At 45.8% G+C, this 19220-nt stretch overlaps 1 protein-coding gene across 2 annotated transcripts in view; it reads left to right on the top strand.

The window, feature by feature from the left end:
* Positions 1 to 19220, top strand: part of LOC135897305 (uncharacterized) — a 70361-nt gene that overhangs the window by 45688 nt on the left and 5453 nt on the right. The window contains exons 3-4 of one of the 2 annotated variants that reach the window (XR_010563002.1): positions 12381 to 12446; positions 12797 to 12899. The exons of the other annotated variant lie outside the window; for it this stretch is intronic. The gene's annotated coding sequence lies outside the window, so the exon portion shown is untranslated. Of the gene's footprint in view, positions 1 to 12380; positions 12447 to 12796; positions 12900 to 19220 lie in introns of those variants that run through there. 2 annotated transcript variants of the gene reach the window in all.

Genomic DNA, 19220 nt, shown 5'->3' with positions numbered 1-19220 from the left:
TTTTCCGCAGGTTTACATAAATCTGATTAGATCGAGCTACCACTTTCCAGGAGAAATGCAATTTTTTTTCTGATAGGCCAACATGAAGAACACTGTATCTCATCTGCACCCACTGTGCACGAACCTACATATTTCCTCCAATAATGCAATTCTTGCTTTGTCAGAACCGTACGAGAATATATTTGTTACGTTTTCAGAGCAGCTATTTACAAAAGTCCAAAATACCTTATATATAGAAATGTATGTCTTATACCAAAGACCAGCTTTTGTCAGCATTGTTTGTTATATCGAAACACTGACTTTAGCATATCGATCTTTCTGAGAGCTATAAAAATAATAATATGTGAGGACGTGATTTTAGATTTGTTGATAATTGCAAACAGGAAGGTACTCTTTGCCTTTTTAAAACGCATGAACAAGTTAGTATCAAGTTAACAAGTAGCGAATAAAGCGGCAGAATCGAAGAAGGTGCGTATATTTATTCACAATACTTCACAGATCTAGGACAACAACATCTTTAGGAAATACTAAACAGAAGAGATGAATATGCATTAACGCAAAATGTGCTGCCGTTAAAAAATTGCGCCAGAAGGTGGTTGTGCAGCCAGTGATATTTCTCAAAACCTGCATATACATGAATGAGGCTGACCCAGTTGTTGCAGACCTGCCAGCTATTAGTGCAGGAATCGATACCTGAAATTATTTGCATGCCTTCTAAACATAAACCCTAGCGCGACATAGACTGAAGTTGTACTTTATTGCACAAGGACTAATGAGCTACCCGGGCTTATGTTATTTCAACAATGCGAAATGGAACAACGGACTTTTTCGTTGCTGAACGTATTAAAAATGAAACTTAAAGCTTGGTAAGTGTACTTACTAGGATATATTAACATAGGTGAGCCGGCTAATCGGTATAAAATATCGCCGTGCATTGAATCAAAAGAATAATTTATAGCCAAAAAATTACTTTCGGCTCCCCCTGGAAGTCTATCCAGTTAACAGCTCTCAAATCTATTCAGGATAAAATTGTGTTTCGACCGAATGCGAAATGAGCTCCAAATACATGACTCATCGTAGAAATTTTGCTCCATCTCTCGCGTTCTCTATTCAAACTATGCTGTTAGGAGCAAGATGCTTTAATATGTTGCAATGCAGTAACTGGTAAAGCCTAGTGAAAAATCTACAGGGTCTCTTAAGATCTGTCTTAAGAGATGAACCGCGAAAGCCTACTCTTCCTCCTCTTATCATTCGCCTCTTTCACTTTGCCTCTGCTCTTTCTCTTCTTTCTTTTAGTCATTACCGCCCACTACTAAGCATTTTTAGTCATTTGTAATCAACTGTGGTCATTAAAAGCCGTCGTTAGACATCTTGGTCATATCACAGTCATCACTAGTCATTACAAGTCATTTCAGTCATTGTTAGTCATTACTGCTCATTACTAAGCATTTATAGCCATTTCTAATGAATAGTAATCGTTACAAGTTGTCATTAGACATATTGGTCATTTCCGAGTCATTACTAGACATTACTGGTCATTACGAAGCATTTATTGTCATTTCTAATAAATTTATTATTAAATTATTATTATTAATAAATTATTATTATTATTAAATTATTATTATTAAATTATATTATTATCGTTGCCTCATGGTTAGAGCGTCGGGCTGTTGTGCTGCGGGAGAGAGGTTCAAGCTGACCAGTACGATCTATTTGTCAGGACAGCATCAGCACTAAGCAGCCATGTTGAGGAATGTCGGGGAACGTTCGCAAAGAACTATTGCTTTAAAATGTCACAGCCTACCGTTTTACAAGCCGCAATGCTATGTGCACGTGGAAAATATGAAATCCGAACCATGATCACTTTGATCACAAACCGAAAGCTCTACAATGTTTTTCTGGAATATATAATCTCCATAAAAAATGTTTAGCCCTTTTGAAGACTCCAGTGTAATCGCTACAAGCCTATTTCATGAGCTCATTTAATTATCGCAGGGCACTTATTACTAGTTTAAGCGCGAGAGCGGTAAAGTGCAACTCCGGCGATTTTTCTACCATGTCTAGGTAGTAGAATAAGAATAACAGCCGTGGTTGCTCAGTGGCTATGGTGTTGGGCTGCTGAGCACGAGGTCGCAGGATCGAATCCCGGCCACGGAGGCCGCATTTCGATGGGGGCGAAATGCGAAAACACCCGTGTACTTAGATTTAGGTGCACGTTAAAGAACCCCAGGTGGTCGAAATTTCCGGAGTCCTCCACTACGGCGTGCCTCATAATCAGCAAGTGGTTTTGGCACGCAAAACCCCATAACTTTAACTTTTTACGTAATAGAATATTTAGGTCCCCGAGACCCGCCTGTCACCTGTCTGATAGTATAATTGATTCGTAAATTCCAAAATTATTTTAAATTAGCAAAAAAGCACGCAAACGAGACCGAAACCTGACTAAGCTGGTAAGCGAACATCTTCGTGTGACGTCACCTGTGTCTCCACCGGGTAATTCGCGCAAGGGATGTCGGTCTCACCCGTTAAACCGCTGGCAGCGAAAAGCAAACGATCGGCTGAATGGCGACCGCACCGCATCTTCGGGTGACAATGTCAGCTGCACCGGCTCTTCGGATCTACAAAATATTCACAAGTATCTGATGAATTCGATAGCCATTAATCGCCGTTCCCATTAGAACCCGCTACACAAGAGCCAGCACCTATGCGCTACATATCGTGCGGCAACATGTAGACCAAGGGACCCAAACCACTGATTTTATACGTGCTGCTTGCTATTTTAGATGTTATACCGCTTCTTATAGAAACACTTCGCATGGTCACTGTAAGATGCGGAGCACGACTTTCCACGCTTGTACCTCGCAAAAACGCCCTGGCAGTCCAAAGCGCCGAACGGTGCATTTGTTTACATCGATCGGCACGTGCAGCGACTACTCGTCGTTCGCTTGAAATATAATGCTAGCCGCTCATCGGTGACATCAAATGATGTTAGATGATATCAAACTAGTTGTATTTTGTGCATGTCAGTACCGTTGCATTCTTCTTAATCGCGCTGTTGTGAGGGACCACGCACACTCGAAAACAGTGAGTGGGCGAGGGCGTTACAGGAGCGTTATACTGCCTATTGATCATTATTGGTATTTTTTTCATCCACACAATATGCTTCGTAAAGTGGACATAGATGTGGACTTTGCGCGTTTGATCGTTCATTTAGAGAACGCGTAGTTTTCTCGCGGTAACGCCTATGCCAGTATAGACATCGTTGGCAGCTAAACGAAGCGGTTGTTTACACTGCTGTATCGAAGGGGCCTACGATCTCTGCCAATTTGGGATACGAAGCAAGCAGTGCACCTCGGAAGATAAATAGTGACTCGGCATGACAATACGTAAAAATAAACCAATCTTAGTAGTCGAAATTAATTTAGAGATGTGCCGGTGAGTGCGGCTGGCAGGTTTCTGTCGAAAACGGCAAAGTGCCAGTGTAGATACTGCTTCGTGTTGTCAATTCTAGATTTTTGTGCATGCACTGTACGAAATGAGGAATGGTTTATTTCAAATCCGTGTGGGCAAAACTGAACCACAGAAGTGGTTTTCTTCATCCTGATGGCTTAATTAGCTTTAGGTAAATCGCGCAGGTCCGCCAGCTGAAGACACATGAACCACGTGACTTTGACATAACCTCGGCTGAACGCGATCGTCATCGGCTCAAACTGTGTGTGCGCATCGCGAGGGCTGAAGTTCGTGCAGCGAACAACGCAACACCAATTGCCCCCCCCCCCCTCCGCATCACCTGCACATCCATAGGGACTGAAAATTCCCGTGACCGCAACTTCTCACGTCACGATCGTCGAATCCTTCGTGCTCTCGTCTCCCAGAGCATGATCCCGGCATGATCCGTGTGGAACTCCCTTGACGTCATATAGATTGCGGCCTGTAACTGAGGAGCACGTAACGAGGGGTGTTCGAGGCAATTTATTAAATTAACTTATAAAAAACCTGTGCAACTCTCAAACCTGAATTTTTGAGGACATAACGGGGGTGCGCAGAGGAACGTACCCAGCGAATTTCATCGACATCCATTGAAATCGAAAAATCGCCGGAGTTGCCCTTAAAGCCCGGCGCCGAATTACGCTTAGGCAAAAAGATTTAATCTATCTACAAAAAAGAGGTGGTAATAACAGTCACCCTTTTCTTACTTAGCGCTGCACTGGTATGTACTCACAAACTTATTTATTTATTAGCAACCTCGTCGTGCATCCAGGGTAAGCCATCCGCACACCTTCACTGATCGCATTGCCTATATTCACATATTCAAGTATAGATAGAAGCAGATCGTGCGGCACGCGGTCGAATGCTTTGTCAAGCTCAACTTGCTGCATGGCGACACTGAGTTGCATTGCGTCACAGCATTCAAAGATTGATCGTGCTATGTGTTACGATGTGACATTAAGTAATCTGATTGGGTCTTCAGTTTTTGGTATTAGGACCGTGTTTGCTGACACAAAGGTAGGCGGTAGACGTTTGTTCTTGTAAGTCTTGTTGTGTACTTCAGAAAAAACAGGTGCGATAACACCCTTAGACGTTTTGTACAATGCCGCGGCTAAGCCATCCGGCCCCGATGACTTGCTATTATTTAAATTATCAACTTCCTCCACTGTTACGGGTACTTCTAATATTTCCTTGGTTTCTTCGTCTAATGTTGGCATTGATCAAATGAAGTCATTTCTAAATCTATCAGTGTCAACGTGGCTACGAGAAAAGAATGCTTTGCAATATTCAAAAAAAGGACTAGCTATTGTTTCTTTGTTGGCGGATGGTGACCCATTATGTGCGGTTTCTGTTACTGAATTTTGGGAAGCATATTTCTTTTCGCCTCCCAAGGCGTGTTTTATTGGCATTTCCCCTGTGCACGATTTCTGAGCGCTGGCTAGAATCAATGGTCCCTTGTTTCGCTCTTGGTCTATCAGCTCAAGTTCTTGCTTTATGCTTTTATGTCTTCCAATAATTGCTTCAGATTCCATCAAAGACGGGACTCGAGTTCAATTTTTGCATGACTTAACACACATTTCAAGTGCTTTCAATTTAATTGTTTGAGAGGTACTTGTGTATGCGGGCGTAGACTAATCCTAGCGGGAGATTTCAATGGTGTCTGTGCGGAATGGCACAAAACCAGTGGGAAACACAATGATGCGAGTACTGCTGTTTTAAACGATATGATTGCAGAACGTCATCTAGGAGACACGAATTAATGTCTTCGTGGCGGAAAAGCGGTCATCTTTACCCACTTTGAGGGCACGAGCCGTGCTAGACTTGACAAAGTGCACGTGTCGGCTGAACTAATTCATTCGTGTCGAGATTACCGAGTCACACCTGTTGCGTTTATTGATCATTCTTTGGTTTCTTTCTGTGTTGGAAAGGAAAGAAGGAATAAGAAAGAATTTTCTAGGGATCTCTGGAAATGTAATGCAAACTTGCTGAAAGATGAGTTTTCTAAGCAGTTTCTCAAGGCTATTGATAAAACAACAACTCTAGCTGGAGACATAAATGGGAAGTTTATTACGCCATGGACTCATGCATAGACAAGTGACATAGAACGCCCCTACGAATTTCTTGCGGGCAAGCCAGCCTCATGAGACGCTTCGCACATTTCAATTTGGACTCATCGACAGGTTCAGCCGCTATCAGTAGCGATTGTGCATCTTCGCAGGGCATTCTACAGGGGCGGAATGGAAAAGTCCCAAAATAACTAAACTTTTACACTCAGTAGTGTACTCGTGTCTTTTTTACAGTGTGGAAAGGCTGCGAATTTTTATTCGTGAGCTTCGACAGTGGTCGGTGTTGCTATCTGCCTGCGTGTACATAAGTACCGGGTTTTCAGGACCGTTGAATAAAAATTTAAAAAAATTCATGCAGCAGCTCGACAACAGTCTCATAACGGTTTATGACGAAATTCTTTCTAGGTTTCATTCTATCATGATTTACAATACTTTCCCTCCTAATTGAAGGGACGCCATTTTTGTTTGCTTCTGTCAAACATTTTGCCATTCTAGGTAAATTTTTGATAAATTCTGAGATGCCGGCAGCAAGTCAAGCAAATTCTGAGACTGAAAGTAGGTTCTCTATAACCTTGTAGCTTTTCTGTTTCTTCTGCATCTCTCTTTCTCCTAGACTGTACTGTAAGCGATGCTTCGAAATTTATTTAGCCGACTGCGGTCTAGTGTATTGTGAAATCAAGAACAATTACCTGGAAGGATGCTTAGGCCTCGAAGAAATCAAATTTTTTCTTTGCTTTTGAGATGCCTATTTTTATATGCTATCGGAATAATCAAGTGCTGAGATTAATGTACTTTCTATCGACTGTCAAAACAAGCACACAGACTTATTTATTCTTCAATGTCCTCTACCTTGCATGCACACTGACTGAAAATAACAATTAAGAATGATTTGGGTGCTTTTTCCTGTGTGAATATTCTGCTACTGCAGTTTAGTTGTTCAATGTTTTTTACCTTAATAATGATCCAAAAACATCTTCTGTAGAGTAATTACGTTTATCTAAACTTATTGCCTAAGTTATTGCAAATTACTCAATAATATGCCAACTTCTCACTAGTGATGCCTTCATCTTTTTGCGTATATAGCTGTATTTCATGGGAGCAGAGAGATTTACTACAAAAATATAAAAAATACGTGAATAATAAGTGCACAAACAAAGGGAATATGTATTTAAAAATCCCGCCTCCATTCCACCCTGTGAAGGTGCATATGCAGCAAAGCTGTAGACGAAATGTACCGTCCTAGCACGGGGGTTGGTGTGCATGTTAGCGGCGTCGCTTTGCATGTGTCGCAACTCTTGGAGTACGCTTAAGCTTCGTCTTTAAAATCTATGCAGGTCCCACGATCTCTAGGAATCAATGTAAGCGAAGCTTTCTGTGCCGGTTCCTTCGATTAACGATAATGAAGGTGATGTCCACGGCGAAAGCTTAATTTCTTCAATGTGTAATTTAACACGAAAGTGGCGAGTTGATATTAACTGTTACCTTGGGCGCACCATTTCTGTTTCTCTGCGTAGTACAGAGAAAACAAAGGGAGAGGTGTTTCCTTGAGACGTTGTTTTGTGCCATATTTGATAACCATATTTGAGAGGCTTGAGTATTCTCATTGCCTCACATGTCATATGGCATCGTGCAGAATTAGTAAACTTGAATTATGATAAGCGGCTGGTACGTGGGAAAATCACAATCGGATCATGAGAGACGCTGTAGGGGTGGACTCCGAATTAATTTCGACACAATTGTGTTCCTTACGTTTCCCAAAGTATAAGTGCACGTGCCTTTTCTGTTTCACCCCCATCGAAATGTGGCTGCCGCGGTCGGGATCAAATCGACGGCCTCTAGCAACGCCATAGCCGCAAAGCTACCGCGGCGGCCACAGAAGTGTTGATTTCATAGTCAACCGCTTCCCTGGTGTTCCCTGTACTCTGCGGTTCGTTTGAATTAATGCGGCTGTGCATCTGCAGCCCTGCGTAACTTGTCCACTTGACGTATTTCCATGGTGCTCATTTTTCAGAAATAGAAGGAATGTACTGTGCCGTACTTTAAACTTAAGTGTAACCAGTTTCCCCCGCTACCACTGTCGTATAAGGCTTCTATGCTTTCACATGTCACCCCCGTCCCCTTGATTGGGAACTGCCACTTGTCCGTCCTCTCTACAGTTCTATCTACGTCCCCTCTGGACTCACACGTTGTCGCAAGGAAAGGCTGCAGTTTCTGCAATTCCTTAGAGGGTGGTACCCGACAAACACAGCTGTCAATAGGCTTATGTGGCGATGCCCAGGGAGCTCCAGAGGATATGGGCGTCTTGCGCTGGAGTTTGAGGTATAGTAGCGGCGCCTGGTGGTGGCGCGGAAAACGACATCTGGGGCGTACCAGCTTGGGTCGTATTAAGCCCTAGCAGTGTCGAAGCACGTTTCTAGGCCGAGTTTTGCGACTATTCGCACTTTTTTATGCCCTTTTGCGAGTGCGAAAACGCTCGTCACTTCTTACAGACCACGCCGACCACGCTGAGAGCTCGCCGCAGCCTATAGTGTAAGGAAAACGGACTCTCCGTGTGCCGTGGGACGTAATGCTGGGAGCAGAAGGAATCGGTGACGCCGATCCGGAGAGACCTAGCCCAGCCTCGAAAAGGCGTCACCGTCATTACGTCTGCGTCGTCGGCTGCCAACACCAAGAAGGCCTGAATCCCAACATCACATTGTACCGGTTTCCTTCAAGGCCTCACGAAATGGAGCGACGGGCGCGCTGCATAGCTGCAGTTCGTCGCGCTGAGTAAGCGAAACTTCGCGCCATGCTGACTGCTTCGCCTGTCTTGAAGCTTGCTTGATTATCTGCGTTCTAAATTTCGGTCTTTTGCACCTACAGTCTCGACAGGAGACCGACATAGCAGCAGGCATGGCTGATAATTCACGATTCGAGACCCGGCCACAGTGACAGTTAATTCGACCGATGCGAAGTGTTGAAGTGACCAGGTGTGTGCAAATGAGCACAAATGGTCGGGCTCATTCGATCACAATTCACTACTCCACTACGAGCAGCACAGGTTAAGAGAGTTAAATGCGCTCATCCTTGATCTCAAGCCAGCATGTTGATGTAGCACAGCAAGGAAGTATTGATTGCAGCACGTCGATGTTCGAGCGCTGTCATTAAAAGCTACATCAAGCGAGCAGCGCACGAGCTCGCGCTGCAGCGCGATTCGCATGTACGTGTGAACTGATATGCATTGCATCAGTTATTACCAGTTACTAAAACGGACGGATGGCCGCTACTACAACGCAGGCATAACTACTTGTTTAGCGGCATGCAGTGAACAAAGATTGCTGGAGGCCGCGCCGTTTCGCGGCATGTCGAAAGACCGCTGCCGTCGCGGCGCGTACGATCGTGCGCTCGAGCAGTTCGTACATCGTGGCGTGTACCGTCGTGTGCTCGAGCAGTTCCGTACACATGTCTGCTTATCGTTGCTGTGGATTCATATATAGCAAGCATTTCCTCGCGTCTGTGCGCCTGAATCTGGCAGCTAGCGTGCAAACCTTACCTGTAGTTCCACTTCGTACGCGACTCGCTTCACTTGCGATTGACACCGTGCTAAAACTCCGCCGCCTAATTCTTGCACGGCGTACACGTATTCGGCACTGCATAATTTCTTGCCTTTAGGCAGCGCGCCACCCCTGAAAAAAATCTTCGGCGTCCGATATTCGCTGCAGGCCGTGATACAACACAACCGAAAGTGGGGGGTCAATATTGTAAATGCGCTTTCCGAAGCAGACGACCGAGCTTGGTGCGACCCCTTTTAGGATACAGGGCGCTGTTTAGCACCCTTTTAGCAGCGCCCCCTGGGCAAGGCAAGAGCCCCATAGTGCAAATTAGATGCGGTAGGCTTCAAACGAGTTGCTCGCGTCGCGTTTCCTCTCTTCCGCGCTCCAATCATGTAGACACACGCCCTGAACCACCCCCTGACGCGGTATGCCGAAGAGCAGCAGCCACAGCAGCAGCAGCAGTGGGTAAGTCGGACGAAGCGGCAAAGAATGCTTGGCTTTAAAAGTGCAACGCGATAGAATTCAAATTTACTTCAGTGCTTCTCACGCTTCGTGGAAACTGAAGCTTACGTAACTGTAATGTTTACCATAAAACACTAGCGGTGAACGCTATGCATGAAGGCGAGCTTTGGGGTTCTCTTTTTGATGGTGTCCTCGGAATCGAAGGGGCTGCGCCGCTTCTACTAAGACCGACCTCAAACGGCAGCTGCAAAAATTGGAGGACGCTTAAGCTTCGCCTTCAAGAGTGGGACGCGACAGCGTTCCCGTCGACCCGCCAAGGGGTATAAGACAATGCGCTACGGCACAGCAATCACTTACGATGCGCCCCGCATCGGACTTAGCGCCCACCTATCACGCGGTGAACGTCGAGCAACGCAGCGTTCGGCGCGACAACGAAACGTGCGCCTGAGCGAACGAAACGAACCAAAGAACTCGGTGTCTCGGAGGGGAAACGATCTACGCCAGCCAAACGTCGTGATCGGCACGGGCAGAGAGATAGATAGTAATCTAAACCGGAAGCACGGCGAAGCGTCGTCAGGGGAGAGGGAGTCCCGCGACGCGCCTGGCAGCGGTCCCAATGCACGCGCGGCGCGCCTCCTGTCGGGGCAGCGCCGTACATTGAGAGGAGGGGGTCTTCTGTGTTTGCCGCAAGATGGCTCTGCGTGTGCGGAAAGCGCAAAAGAAATGCGGCGGAAACGCACTTCGCAACTCGTGTAATTGTGACTTCTGTACGTTACATGTTCATAATTACCGATATACACCGCAGTATAACTTTCCACGGCTGGTTTCGAAGGCAACACCGCATTCACTAGAGGCGCGTTTGCACCGCTTGGAAGCATCGAACTCGTGGCTGAGTGGTAGCGTCTCTGTCTCACACTCCGGAGACCCGGGTTCGATTCCCACCGGGCCAATCTTGGAAGTTGCTTTTTATTTATGAAGCGCCTGCCGTGATTTATCGCTCACGGTCAACGCCGCCGACGCCGACACCCGACGCCGACGACACCGGCTTTTCTGCGACACGAGCTCCTTAACGCTATCGCGTTAAAAAGCTAGAGCGTCAAAAGGGGGGGGGGGTGTTTGAGTATCTGCGTAGCAGAATTATGTTCTCTCGTATTTTCAAATTACTCTACGACGCTATCATATATGTAGGTTGTGTGTAAGTCGTACTTGAAAATTTTTCTGAGGCATGTTAGCTTGAGAAATTCAATTATTTCAGTAACTTCCTTGCGCTACACGGAGGGCCTGCGTGGTTTGCTTTGAATGGTTGGGTATGCGTGGTTCACAATAATTATTCTCAAAACAACGGTACACGCCACACGCCGACGCCGGATATTCCGCGACACGGGGCCCCTGACGCTATCGTGGTACTATGCGCGTTCCGGAAACTAAGGCCCACGAGGCACCGCACCATCGAGATTATTGTAGCGCCCGCGACCGCGTTCGCACCCTTTCCGTTTGTGCTTGGACGCTGTTGTACATGTTTGTGCTGTCCAAACGCTTGCGCTTAGGTCGCGCTCCTTAAGCGAAACCTCACAGTAACTTTCTGAACAGTTTCACAAGGGCACAGCGCAGCAGACGCTGTACTATACAGACGCAACGAGCAGAGTGCTCACGCATCAAGGACAGATGCATCGTGTGGACACGGGCGCATGCACGTGTGCGTAACTGCAGCATACATGTTCATCCTAGTAGGCCCTCCGTCTGGTGCATGTCCGTTATTGTACTGATGCATTTTATCAAAATAAAATGCGTTACAACATTTCCCAAGTACAATTTAGACACAACCTGCAGACATGATAGCATCGGACGGGGATTCGAATAAATGAGAAAACATAATTCTGTTACACTAATGCAAAAGGATAGACAGTGGGGCGAGTTGGTACGGTAACATGATTTTGGCTTCTAGTGCGAATTGAAACACGGACACAGAAAAAAGCAGACAGGACGAGCGCTAGCGCTCGTCCTGTCTATTTCATGCACTCTATTTCCGAGTCTGCAGCTTTCTGTGCCTTCGCCTGGCGCGGCCTTCTATCGCCGAGTGGCTTCACTGAAGGTAGGAGAATTTCGATCCGGCCCCGAAGTGTCTTAGGCTGCGCGGTAACTGCGAAGCGCTCCTCCACGAATGCGAGTGAATCAGTACGTAGCGCACACATCGAAGGCGCGAATGCATTATGCTTCCCCGCCGGCGAGTCTCTCTCTCGCTCGTCGAACTTGGTCAGCTTCATGACATTCCCCAGTAGACGTCACTGCCTTTCTGCGGCACTTAACACACCAGCATGGTTAGGCTTTGTGAGTGAAGCAGCACGCGCTGGGCAACACTGCTCCAGCGTAGTTAATATGCACTCCCAAGGCAACCGCCGGTGTATGCTAATTCGACGCTGAAGACAGCCCATGCTGTGAAACTGCGTCGCTACCGGAGGCTCGTTGAAAACAAACTCAGGGAATGGCTAAATGGCGTCATCTCTTGCCCGGAGATGGCAAAAAACAAGTGTACTCTTTTTGTCAGGTCATTTCTGTGAAGTACGTAAACAAGAAAAGTTTTGGTGGTGCCGGGCATAAATTTTTGAAATACCGTTTGAGAGCATCGTTATTTTACCTACACCTGTCGTGGGCTAGATACAAGTTTGGCTAAAATACTGAAATGTGTGCCGCGCGTCAATTCATTAGTCTCTTTGCTTGATTAGTGTCCACACGCAGGAATTGGTTCCTGAATGCTTTGTAGCTTTTTTACTTGCCTGTTGACTTTCGGAGACCAGACGAAACTTTATTTGCTGGATTGCCTTTCTTTCAGAGCGCAAGAACTTACACGAAGTTATATATTCCCATTGCTTTTATGAAAGCTTCCGAAGAGGGCCTGGTGAGAAGATATCGAACTTTGTACCTATGCATTAACAAAGAAACGAGTGTCCTTGCAATTATGCAACTTTCATTTTAGTAAGGTACTAATTGGTGCACGCGACATACGGCGCATGAAAGGTCTTTGCTATATTTCGCACCAGTATGCCAATTTATCTGGCTTATCCGGTTCCCCTGTCAGCCACGAAAATAACATTATGATATGACATCGATCAAATAACCTCGCTATCGAAATAAGCCATTGAAGCAAGCGCCACTCAATAGATGCAATAGGAAACTAAGGTCCGAGTTAGATTGTTGCCTGCTCTTGTTGCATTGTGCCAATCATTATTTTACGCCTCACTTTTCCAGTCTTGCCTGTGGGCAGATCTTGGCCCTTCTCTTGACATGCAAGCCATCGACGATAGCGTCGCTTTTGCACGAAAAGCAATACTGACCTTTGGATGGACTTGAATAAAATGTTATTGGTCAATTTTCCTTCTTATTGGGCTACTTTGCCTACGTATTATGCAAACTGGCAACTGTGTGGAGCCACAGACCATAAGTAGGAACGCTTTTTGAATGTCCCAAATCGAGCGGCTCCCGCATGACGTTTATTGGTAATCGAGTGGTATATACTAATAGAACGTGACCCTGTGAGAGCTATTAAAGCTGTTAGCATATCAAATACTGCAGACTTCCGCAATTCCTTCGGCTCCGAACTCATTAACTCGCACAGTGAAGACCACAACTTTATGATGATGATGCCCTTTGGATACATGGCCCGTAACCGCAATGTAGGATGTGCCATGGTTCAGGTGGTTGTACTCTTTATTTTTGCATGCCTCTTTTCAATAAAATAATAGCGTTCCCCACTACGGACAAATGAACAAGAACCAAGCCGTTCTAGTGCACTTAGGTAGGGGTTAAACGCGGGATCATACGAAAATTCATAATTTATAGCTAGAATTAAAATATATATTCAATAAACTATTTCATAAATAAATGTAATTTTGCGTTAGTATTAAACGCATAGTGGGGATTAGATAATTTCTTACCTTTTCATTTTTCCTGATGCAGCCAACTGCCTTTCTTTATGGTGCACTAATGCATGTGGTGGAAGTCAAACTACACACATAGGCTTAGCACTCCTACACTCTTCTTCAGGTGGGTGTTTTTTATTGAGTTCACTTTCGTTTCTGCAAACAACCTATTGTTCGCCGCTGTTTGGCCTGCGTATTGAAAACCTTCCATTCTTTCTTTTTCTCGGTGGTTCAAGACTTTACGATTTAAATATATTAATTAGGATAACATTGGCGCAGTATGTTTACTTTTCTTCATTTTGTGTAAAACAGTCACAATCATTTCTTCCTGTCATTCTGTAGGATAACGTCCAGCACTTCTGCCCTGCGTGCCTGCACCATGGTATTTCAGATGAATTCTACATTGCAACGCTTCTTGCCGTATTATGAAAAGTCAGTTTTCGCATCCTTAATATTTAGGCCGTCGATGAAGAGGCAGCTGGAGTGTTAAAGGTCTCTTGAGTTTAAAGCTAGCTAACTCAGTTACGAGGTCTCATCTAGCACTTTCAAATAGACTCCGACGCTAAAACACCCGCTACAGCTGATTCCGTGATAGAAATGACACAGTGCCTGTACGATACTTAAATGATTTCATTTTTCTCTGTACAGTTGCAGCTTCATTATCTACTGCCCGCAGCGCCTCTGAATATTGTGAGCCATTGCCAAAAGTACGCGGCGTTGTCATTGTGACGTCGCTGTTGGCATTGTCGTTGTCGCCAATTTGGAAGTTCTTTCCCACTAACAGCGTTATTCTAGGTGCATCCTATATCGTTCGCACGTGACATGTTTGTTTCCTACTATCGTGAGTGACGTGTACGCCTCATGTGTGCTGCCGGCGCCGTTTTCGCGAGCGTGACAACGACAGACTGTACAAATACAGACCATCATTTTGTCAAAAAAATTCCTATGCCATATACAAACGACATCAGCGCTTTTTCCGGACCCCAAAATACATGCACAGGTGCTACTGGCGTCAGAGTATTTCCGGAGCGACAACCTTCCCACTAATTGACCACCACTGTTGTTGCGCGATGGCTCAATTGTGAACGCACTCGACTTTTAAGCGCAGATTGCTTCATGGGAATGAGTCCAGATATTAGTGGCGGGGATAGTGAGGAGCTTTATTCTTTTCACGCTGTAGTGATGGCAAGCTTAGGTTGACGATGTGCCTTGACGACTACAAAAGAAAATGATGGATGGGTGTCAGTGAAGGTCACAGTGGTCGTTGTCAGCCTGACAGAAATAACTAACGGAGGGGCGGACAGTTAAGGAAACCCTGTTTGGAGCAGCAAAATGGATCGGAGTGCATACGGCATCGCACACAGATGACCTGTAAATTATTATTATTGTTGTAAATAAGCGTTAAATCACTGCGCTCATCCGGTACTAAGATATGGGGGAGAAACTGCGAGGTTATCAAAGCAGTCTGAGAAGCAGTTAGGGATTGCGCAACCAGCAATGGAATGAAAAATACTAGGCGTAACATTAACAAACAGGAAGGCAACGATGTGGATTAGACAGCAAATAGCTGTAGCAGATATTAATGCGATTATCATTCTTTGCCATCTTCCGGCGTTTGGATCTATCTATCTATCTATCTATCTATCTATCTATCTATCTATCTATCTATCTATCTATCTATCTATCTATCTATCTATCTATCTATCTATCTATCTATCTATCTATCTATCTATCTATCTATCTATCTATCTATCTATCTATCTATCTATCTATCTATCTATCTATCTATCTATCTATCTATCCTTTTGCGCGAACCAAGTGGCTCAAGTTGGCCTTCTGTTGGGCGAATAGGCACGCGTTCCTGGTCACGATGCCGTCGTGTTCCTTTCCATGGTCTTCGTTCCAGATTTGAGATCTTAGTCTCGTCATGACGTCGTTGCCACGCTATCTAAAACGACCAAGTTGCCGGTGTTGTGCAAAAGCTTGGATCGCTAGGTGTGAGTGCGTGATGCCGTCGTGGTCTTTACATCGTCGTAGTAACTAGTTTTGTAATGCGGCCCCCATCATGCCGTCGCCTTCCACGAATCGTCGTCTCATAGTAATGCATTCGTTATCACACCACCGTCGTGATGCTGTAGTAGTCGTTCAAGCCTCGTAATGCAGCTTCGTGATCTGACTGTCGTCATGCAGTTGTCACGCATTCTACTCCGACACAGCGGTCCAAGTTATCTAATAGCTTGGGCCACTAGGTAGGTGTACGGGTGTTGATGGCGTCGTGGTCGTTGCATCCTTTTCCTTCTAATCCCGTCGCTTCATGTCTGTATTCTGCGTCGTGCCATTCTTAACCAAGTGCCAGCTGGCCCAGAAGGGAGTGGATTCATTTTAGCTTTGTCATCCGGCTCTCGTCATGCTGTTGTCATCTCAGTATAACCGTCAAATAGCCGTCATTACGTCGTCATGATTACGCTGCTGTTTTATCATTGTTATCTTTTCAATAGGTCATCGCATCGCCGTCTTGCTGCCTTCGTCTTTCCAGCGATATCAACCTTTCTTCGTCGATGTATTGAAATCATACTGTCGTAATTCAATGGAGCTTGTACCACCCTTGTCAATCATTCAATGTCAGAGAGTCGCTAGTATGAAACCGTTGTCAGACAGTCTTCATCACGCTGTTGTGGTCGTGCTACCTTGGTCTGGAGCTTCGCCATCCTAATCTGACCATGCCACTGTCATGAAATCTTCGTCATACAAGTTTCCCGATACCACCATCGTACACTCGTCTTCAACCAACTGCCTTCGTACCGTTGTCGTAGCATCACCGTCATTGATTTGGTCGTCGTGCTACAGTCGTGGTCATGAAGTCATTGTCATACTGCCGTCTAGATGGCTTAGCGGTAGTTCCATGGTCGTCTATGTATCCTCGACATTCGACTCATCTGATAGCCGTGGTGAGCGATAGTCGGCACACAGTCGTCGTCACGGTGCAGTATTTGACTATTGCCATCACTTCTGTAGCGCCTTCGCGTTGTCGTCCTCTTGCCGTCACTGTACCAGCTTCGTCGATTCATTTACGCTCTCATTTCTCTGTCATCTATCGTAATGATAATGTCGATCTTCAGTCGCCATGATACCATCATTATCATACAATCGTCATCGATGCGTCGTTCTCAGATGGAGGATATCTTGCATCAGTTGTCATACCGTTTTCTTCATTCCATTGTGCTCGTGCTTGCGTCTTCATTACAACTTCTTCCGCCTCTCGTCATACCACCGTCTTCAAGCCATCCTCGTCATACAGTGGTCGTCACGCTGTCGCCGTTATACAACCATCCCATAAAAAATGGGCACATCCATGTCTTCATTCCGCCGTCCTTACACCACTTTTATTGTTCCATTGTTACAGCGTCAGGGGCATACAGTCACCGTCATGCCGCTAGGCGCATGGGCGGCCTTGAAAGGCGACTGCCGAGCGTAGTGGGATGACATAACCGAAATATAAATCTCAAGGGTGAAAAATTGGAGGACGCTTAAGCTTCGCCTTCAAGAGTGGGACGCGACAGCGTTCCCGTCGACCCGCCAAGGGGTATAAGACAATGCGCTACGGCACAGCAATCACTTACGATGCGCCCCGCATCGGACTTAGCGCCCACCTATCACGCGGTGAGCGTCGAGCAACGCAGCGTTTGGCGCGGCAACGAAACGTGCGCCTGAGCGAACGAAACGAACCAAAGAACTCGGTGTCTCGGAGGGGAAACGATCTACGCCAGCCAAACGTCGTGATCGGCACGGGCAGAGAGATAGATAGTAATCTAAACCGGAAGCACGGCGAAGCGTCGTCAGGGGAGAGGGAGTCCCGCGACGCGCCTGGCAGCGGTCCCAATGCGCGCGCGGCGCGCCTCCTGTCGGGGCAGCGCCGTACATTGAGAGGAGGGGGTCTTCTGTGTTTGCCGCAAGATGGCTCTGCGTGTGCGGAAAGCGCAGAAGAAATGCAGCGGAAACGCACTTCGCAACTCGTGTAATTGTGACTTCTGTACGTTACATGTTCATAATTACCGATATACACCGCAGTATAACTTTCCACGGCTCGTTTCGAAGGCAACACCGCATTCACTAGAGGCGCGTTTGCACCGCTTGGAAGCATCGAACTCGTGGCTGAGTGGTAGCGTCTCCGTCTCACACTCCGGAGACCTGGGTTCGATTCCCACCGGGCCAATCTTGGAAGTTGCTTTTTATTTATGAAGCGCCTGCCGTGATTTATCGCTCACGGTCAACGCCGCCGACGCCGACACCCGACGCCGACGACACCGGCTTTTCTGCGACACGAGCTCCTTAACGCTATCGCGTTAATAAACGGGCAGCTTTATAATGTTGCATCTTAGCAGTGCGACAACCCATGTGTGAAGGAAACGAACGGACAGGAAAACAAAGAGCTCATGGCTGTTCATTCTTCAATTTCTTTCTCTGGTTGTCGCACTGCTAGCCAAAGATATAAGCAAAGCAACAGAAGTATCAGGATTACCATTACACAGATTATACAAACTTTACTTCAGGGGTAAGGTCTGTCACTACACTGCTTGAATGTTATTCACATCTCCGTCGACAGTAATCGTGAGATCAGTTCTGCCACAATTTTTCGAGCAACACTTAGCAACACAATAACAAAACAAAGATACGTAGGTGCAGACCAGGTGGCCCATTTTACTTACAGAGTCGGCACCACAAAGGAACGATAGCAACGTCGACTACGCTAGAGCATTCGGTAGTGTGAGGAAAATAGCAAATTTGGAGGCATAACATGGGATAAGCTTGCATATGATAGGGGTGTATGGAGAGCGCTGCTTGATGCTTCCGAACTGTAGTAGGAATAAAAATAGGCTAATTATTATACGGTGATGTAAGCGTTTATTCCGGAGCTGAAGCACTCAAGTAAAAAAATATAGAAACTTATTTCTCTACTCTGTATCGTATGGATAATTAGACTCAAGAAGTATCCCTGTGGCAGAAGAATACTGACGACGAAACACGATAAGTCTGATAATAGGATATTGTAGGAGCTATCTTTTTTTTTAATTATGCTAAAAAATCGTTAGTATTTCACACAACTTTCGGGGGACTAACTATCTAGGTCTCTAACCATTTTCCCACCAAGATGAGTGACGGGTAGTTCATGATCGAATAGGCAGCCCACAAGGCTGCTGTGCTGAGGCAAAAGGATTCGGAACAAATTGTTCGATCAACTTCGGTCACTGAGTAGGCTGCATTGTGTATCCATGTGCCGCTATTCAACGAACCTATTTCACGCCGAAATGGGTCACTTGATATGCGGCACTGATTGTGTGACACAAGGTGTTACCGCTTTTTATTTTTATTTTTTTGACAGCGCATTGTACCACTAGGTCTAGGCCACTCGGTCCGTGCTATATTTCAGTGAATCATTTTGGTACCATCTTGAGTCACTGGATGTGTGCCACTCTCGAATAGACCGTTTTAACGCCAACTTGGATAACTAAGCATGTGCCACTATGTTTGTCCCATTTCACAATGACAAAAATGATCCTTGAACTTTCTCCGATGCTCAGCAGGGGTGCGATGTTGTAGGAATTCGATTACTTTTTTATGCCTTTTGCCGCCATCACCCCGCACCCATTGGTCAAAAATGGCGTGGCCATGCCCATTTTGTCTGTCAATCACTCGACGTCAGGAACCTGCAAAAACCATAAACGTCAAAGTAACGTTTACGGACTCATTATGGG

Source organism: Dermacentor albipictus, chromosome 10 (genome assembly GCF_038994185.2).
Source record: "Dermacentor albipictus isolate Rhodes 1998 colony chromosome 10, USDA_Dalb.pri_finalv2, whole genome shotgun sequence".
NCBI classification, from domain to species: Eukaryota; Metazoa; Arthropoda; class Arachnida; order Ixodida; family Ixodidae; genus Dermacentor; species Dermacentor albipictus.
This window is presented reverse-complemented; position numbering and strand designations above follow the sequence as displayed.